Source organism: Papilio xuthus, unplaced genomic scaffold (genome assembly GCF_000836235.2).
Source record: "Papilio xuthus unplaced genomic scaffold, Pxut_1.1 DF826933.1, whole genome shotgun sequence".
Classification (NCBI taxonomy): domain Eukaryota; kingdom Metazoa; phylum Arthropoda; class Insecta; order Lepidoptera; family Papilionidae; genus Papilio; species Papilio xuthus.
In genome coordinates, this window is record NW_013531716.1 from 2019304 (window position 1) to 2026488 (window position 7185).

At 31.1% G+C, this 7185-nt stretch overlaps 1 protein-coding gene across 2 annotated transcripts in view; it reads right to left on the minus strand.

Annotated features, from left to right (window-relative positions):
* The window catches only part of LOC106122104 (monocarboxylate transporter 3), a 45296-nt gene that overhangs the window by 20856 nt on the left and 17255 nt on the right, over window positions 1-7185 (minus strand). Inside the window, exon 1 of one of the 2 annotated variants that reach the window (XM_013317968.1) lies at window positions 5469-5789. The exons of the other annotated variant lie outside the window; for it this stretch is intronic. The gene's annotated coding sequence lies outside the window, so the exon portion shown is untranslated. Of the gene's footprint in view, window positions 1-5468; window positions 5790-7185 lie in introns of those variants that run through there. 2 annotated transcript variants of the gene reach the window in all.

Consider the following 7185-nt stretch of genomic DNA (forward strand, 5'->3'; position numbering starts at 1 on the left):
TAATAGATTATGCAGGTAAATACATTACGTAAGTGTTTGGTGAACATCAAGTGAAGTAAATTTTGATGCCGATAATCATTTTGTTCTTTTAAAGTATATTGTATTCATAACAAAATGAACACTTTTCCAATCTTATCTTACTAATATTATAAACGCGAAGGTTTGGATGAATGGATGTTTCTTTGAAGGTATCTCTGGAACTGCATGATGAATCTCGCTGAAATTTGGCATAGATGTAGAACATAGCCTGGAAGAACATATAGGCTACTAATTATTTTTTTTTAATTCTGGCCGACAGAGTCTCAGGCGACAGCCAGTAAGATATATTTTTAATTGTCGAGGTTGAAATTAGAAACCAAAACTTCTAAAGTTTAATAAACATTATAACCACAGATCTATTGGCTGAATCAGAAACAGTAAATCATTATCTTTCTATGATATTAGACATGTCATTTGTTCACGCATATTATAATACATGAATAGCGTTCTCAAAACAGGAACAATTCGGCTAAATATTGGAGCCTTTTTTTGTGTCGACATGAACATAAATTGAATGAACCATTCACACCCTTCTAATGTTGGCGCCAAACGTAAAGCGGTAAGTTTTTTGTGGACCGTATATTTAGGGTCGGTACTTCCGAGAACTTAGATAGGGCCAACTTAATATTTATTGTGGAAAGTTTTTGAATTTTGTATTATCAATTGACTGTGTGGGAATAAGTTAACGGAATTTTGTATCGAAAAATGTAGTACGGTAAAGAAAACAGAGTAATCTTAATTTTTTTTTTATTTAGTAAATGTACTGTATTGAAATATGAAAAAATACGACAATTCTTTGTGTTTTGACTGCAAGAAACATGAAGTAAGTCAAAATTTAACACATTTTGTACAATAATATATACGGTTTTTTTAATTAGAAAATTTTCCACATTCCTTCCCATGTCATCACAATAATATTAAGTATTTTATTTGTTTTAGTTTACCAAGAAAAAGAATAAAGAAATAACAAGATGCTTTGTTTCTTTTGTTATCTAACGTGACTGAGAATGTTTTACCAGATATTTATGTCGTGTTGTTTCAGCGATTATTGTTATTGAATAAAACCGTGAAATAACTTTTTACAGTAGGTGTCCACTGCCGAAACATTTGTAGAAAAATATATAGACATCCCACTCTTTCTCATGAGAAAAGTGAGACAGCGAATTGCACCGGTATACACATATGACTGTGGAACGTTTGTATTGATACATATTGCCATCTCTCACATTCTTTTTGGAAAAAACAGAGACAACAAATAGTGACAGCGACACCAGTAGCTGTGTTCTACGGATTGATTCGACGTTTGAAAACTAACTGTCGCCCTCGACTTCGTCCACGCGGAATGAAGAAACCTTAAAGTGTTCTTCCAGGCTATGTTCTATGTCCATGCCAAATTTGATCAAGATCCATTTTGATCCGTTCTGAAGATTTCTTCTAACTAACATCCATCCATCCATCCGTCCAACCATATGCATTTATAATATTAGTTAGATTAGATTTTTATACATTAGCTCACACCACTAGAGATATTTTTATAAAAACTAGCTGTCGCCCGTGATTCCGTCCGCGCGCGATAAAAAATAGATGTTGGCCGATTCTCAGACCAGTAGGTCTGAGAATCGGCACATGAAATTTTGTGAGGATATTGAGTACAATATCCTCACAAAATTTCATGTGAATCGGTCAAGCCGTTTCGGAGGAGTATGGGAATGAAAATTGTGACACGACCATTTTATATATAAGATAAATATATTTATTAGACGTAAATATTCTGTCGCATAGCTGTATCCTTTTTACCTAATGTCTAAGACCTTCAAAGATATTTAGTTGTAATACTTTCACAAATATTTTACAAGTAAATCCAACATAACGTTCAACTGCATAACTCCTGTACAAACATACGAAAAAAACGTACTTTATCTGAGTAGGTCGCGTCACAATCTAACTAACGAATGATAATAGGTGCTTCAGCGTAAAGAAATTTATGCATTACTGTAATATTTTTTGTACTTTAAATAAAAAAATTGAATCTTTATTCGTCTCCCATTATAAGTCTAATTCAAATGCTGTATTTATCAAGAAAATATACAGTAATTTAACTTTTGTGTTTTGTAGGCTATGTAGGACAAAAGGCAAATAAACTTGGAGTAGTAAACAATGCGCACAATATTGCAAAATTTGTTAAAATAAAAAAAAAATACTATGACGTAAAAATAATACTATGTCTTAAAACTTTAAACGAGAAGTTTTAAAATGTCTTCTTCACTACAAATACTCTTGAGTGATTTCATCATCATCATCATCATCAGCTCTCTATACGTCCCCACCGAGGGGCTCGGAGCCTTTTTTTTTTTGTTTCAGAGGGGAATGCTTTAGGCATACTCCGTGCCTCGGGGAAGGCACGGTAGTTATGTGGGATTCTCTCCCCGAATGGGAGCATACCCGCTAAACCCCTCTGTTCCCTCATAGCCATATGTGGGACGCCACGGGATCGTGTTAACTTACCACCGCGACGCCCCACTGGAGGGGCTCGGAGCCTACCCTAAGTTAAGGGTGATTTATTTAGTATTAATTAGATATCAGAAAAGTATCATACATTTTACTACTATTACACTATGCAAACTGTATCCATTATTAGTTTGCTTCAATGGACAGTTTTTATAATAATGCAAAGTGTTAAATGTACGGAAGTAATCAACACGCTTCTTGGTAGATAATGACTGAGATTAAATGCAAAAACACGTCAACCCTGACGATTTTTATTTCTATATTCATGTAGACATTACTGTTTTAGTCATTCAACAAGTTAAACTTCTTTATACAGTTTACTAGAAACCACACAAATACTTTCCAAAGCTATACAAAAGAGAGCTGCGTTAAATTTGTAATATGCTGTAGAGCTGTCGCGCTCTAAAGATGTCTAGCTACTCCCCCCGACTCCGTCCGTGTGGGATTTTAAAAACCTTAATTAGTAGCCTACATCTATGTCAAATTTCATACATACCTTCTATCAAACATCCATCTAAACATTTTCATTTATAATATTAGTAAGAAACAATCAAGAATCAAGATATTATTTAATTTAAAAAATTCTAGGGCTCTTCCAACTTCTGTAACTGAAAAAAATATGCGTTAATGTCATAATCAATATTTTTTTAAACTATTTTTTTAATTTATAATATTCAAATACGACATTTAATGTGTAAACGTTGTAATATATTTACTGTTCTTTATTTTACGCCCAACTTTATGCATAAAATTCACTAAAGAAATCGTTTGTCGATTTTAAAACGACATTGTAAGGTCATAAGCACAAGTTGGCGAGACAAAACAAGTTTTTTTTAATTGAAACGATTCTATTTCGAATTAATGCTCGATATATCAGTAATAAGGACGTATTTATCGTAAACATGATTCGACCAACTTTGTAGAGAGATACCCGGCTATTCGTATAGTAGGCGATTTCTCTGCGTACAATCCTAGAGACTGGTATTAGAATATTGAAGAGTAAGTCCAGTTTTTTTTTACATTTAATAAAAGTAAAAGAAATCTAGAAATAGAAAATAATAATTCTATGAGTAAGGTGACGAAAAACAAACCTAAAACAAAGTTACAATTAAAAACACGACAACAACTTTTAATTTTATTGCGCCCAACATAAAATATACATCGCGTATCAAGACTAGTAAAACTGTTCATTAAATTTCACTTAGCTAAAATGTATTGCTTTTTAAGTTTATCTAAAAGAATGAGTACGAATAGGTTAAAGAATCCACGAATAAAGAGTAAAATAAAAGAATTGAATAGTTTAACCGAATGCCATACTTTCACTGCATTTATTGTGAATTTCAAGAGTTCATTGACATCGTATTTGCTTTGATATTTCTTTGTCGAGCAATGTTACTCGTTAACTTGTTAAATTCAAGATTATTCCGCGCCATTATACATTTTAAAACAATTTAATATTTAGTATAGTAAATAATGATTGTCTAGCTCATTGGTGTTAGAGATTATTATTCAAGAGAGTATTATAATTTATTGATTAGAGATTTCTTATAAAAATTATGGCTTAATGACAATGATATCGAATAGCATAAAAGGATCAAATGTTTTTATGATAGGTTCAAATTTAAAACATCCTGTATATTTGGCAAAAAGCGAATGCAAAAAAAATTGTTCGGTGAAAAAATTGCTATATTTTACAAATGAAATTGTAGGAAGTGATAATTGTCGTTTTGAGTTGTTTCAATTATAATTTTTACAATTGTAATAAAAAACAATTACATACAGGATGTTGTGGTCATTTTAAAAATATGTTTCAAACGCCGTTGTCGTTTGATTGGACGGGAGATAAGCTTAATAAAATTTATATTACGCAGTTGTTAAAACAATAAATAATCACAGATACGCATTGAACTCTCCGGAGCGTAACTGGAGTGTGCCAGATTTGTTCACCTTCAATATCTAAGTAAGGTTTCCATTAAGATTTACTGTATGCAGATAAGGTACTGCAAGAATGTAAAATTTTCTTTTAAATCTTCATCCAATTTGCCTAAATGTTTAAATTACTTTCTTCCTTATAAAATAAGGTTTTCTCACAGGAATTGTATCCGCCTTTATCTTTTCATAATGCCCTTGAATTTGTATGTCAATTATTCTTTTCTTGTCATGGACTTTGCCTTCTATCGGTTATCAAACAGCAATTTTCTAGTTAAGAATGTAATAAGCCACTACTATCCTTAATCGTGGCGGAATGAAACCATTTCTTTGTCGCGTAATGAACTTTTAATGAGCGTTCGTTAGTTAGTTATAATTGTTACTTATTTGAATAACAGGTCATTAACACGAATTAGTAGCCTTGTGTCTTGTATCGTTAGATAGTAAGGATAAAAATTAAGTTTGAATTTCTGTTTGATTCATTGATTTTAAAGCTTATTGATATATCAATTAGTGCTTTAGCTTATAATTCTATAAGATAATGCAAATATTACTTAATAAGTTACTATACGTCTATAATATACGTAAGATTTAACATACTAATGATTTTAGATAAGTATAGACAGTAACTTAGGTATTTTATAAGTATTTTTTGATTGATTTGATTGATTGAATATTATACGGAAACAAAGTTACTGATTAACGTATAATATCAATAAACATTTAGTTCTTGACATTCCAAGACATTACTGTCTGTATATTTTATTCATAGCTTCGTGGATCGTGAGCGTCGTAGTCGTATTAATACTGAAATAGTAACAGTTTAATTTACTAAATAGTCTTAATATACTTTCACATCGTAATATATTTGAAACTCGAGAATGAGGCTTAGAATCTAGGTGTGAACCGTCGGGGACCAAAAATAGCTACGGTTGCGCATCCCGCTTGTGCAGTTTAAAAATATATCAGCGACTAGTTGTGGTGTCACTCACCCGAAATGCAGGCTCAGGGGAAAGCCTACTTAAAGCCAATATCGCCAATCTGTTGAAGCGGACCTTCACCAATTCAAATTCCGAATGCTCCGTAGTGCCGGCTTATAAGCATACACGCGAATGCAACACACTCCCGCGCTTTTCCAAGTCTATTGTATTAAAAAACTGTTTGATTTACAAATAACATGTATAACATGTACACATTTAACACATAATAAAATAATTGTATTTTAGTATTCGATAGTTTTGTGGACGTGGAAACGTGTGCCTCTGTTGGCGGTCGGGAGAGTACTGATCGGCGCCGGCGACCGACAGCCATGTTTAAAGCATGCTGCACTAACTTAACTTCTATCAATAATGTATTATTAAAAGAGACAAAAACTCAAAGATAATTTTCAGGATATACAATTTTAGGTATATATATTCTTCCACGTTTTAAAAAAAATATAAAAATTTATTTAAAAAAAGTTTTTTTTGCACACTATACCCTTTTTTTTGTTTGTAACATATAGAAGTGAAATACAATGTATACTATATATGTAAACTATACTTTATGGAACAGTCTTTAAATAAATAATGAATAACAAGAATTGTGTACATCTTTCTTGATATAGGCATAAGTATAAAAAAATAATAACAATTACGGTATAGTGTGTCTATTTAAGATACTTTGACAATTCATTTGACAATCCACTAGAGATGGGTTGAATAAAATCGATTTTAAATATTTTAGATTTCCGATGGTTGTTCTCATAGAATTTGAAATCGAAAATTCGTGATTACTGTTTTTGAATTACAATATAAATGAAGTTGTACCTTTCTATTCTTACTTTATCCTTCATTAAGAAATAAGCAATTAAACCAAAAAACTGCCGTGTATGTATAGCATATGCATTTGTATGGCATGCTTTTTTGTTGACAAACAAAAAAGTATGCCATACATAGCCTAATATCTGTAATAAACTCAAAAAGTTAAAAAATACCTTAATTATAGAACGCATTTCTTCGATTAATTTTATTATAACACCGATTCTCGATAGTTCACAGTTATTCGTTGTGCGCGACGGTTCGACACTATAACAACCAACCAATAATCAAGAAGAATATCAAGAAGAATATGAAGAAGAAGACTAAGAAGAAGAATAAGATAAGGAAAATCAAGAAGAATATCAAAAAGAATATGAAGAAGAATATCAAAAAGAATATGAAGAAGAAGAATATCAAGAAGAATATGAAGAAGAAGAATATCAAGAAGAATATGAAGAAGAAGAAGAATATCAAGAAGAATATGAAGAAGAATGTGAAGAAGAAGAATATGAAGAAGAAGAATATCAAGAAGAATATGAAGAAGAAGAAAATCAAGAAGAATATGAAGAAGAAGAATATGAAGAAGAATATGAAGAAGAATATGAAGAAGAATATCAAGAAGAATATCAAGAAGAATATCAAGAAGAATATGAAGAAGAATATGAAGAAGAATATGAAGAAGAATATGAAGAAGAATATGAAGAAGAATATGAAGAAGAATATGAAGAAGAATATGAAGAAGAATATGAAGAAGAAGAATATGAAGAAGAACATGAAGAAGAAGAAAATCAAGAAGAATATGAAGAAGAAGAATATCAAGAAGAATATGAAGAATATGAAGAAGAAGAATATCAAGAAGAAGAATATCAAGAAGAATATGAAGAAGAATATCAAGAAGAATATCAAGAAG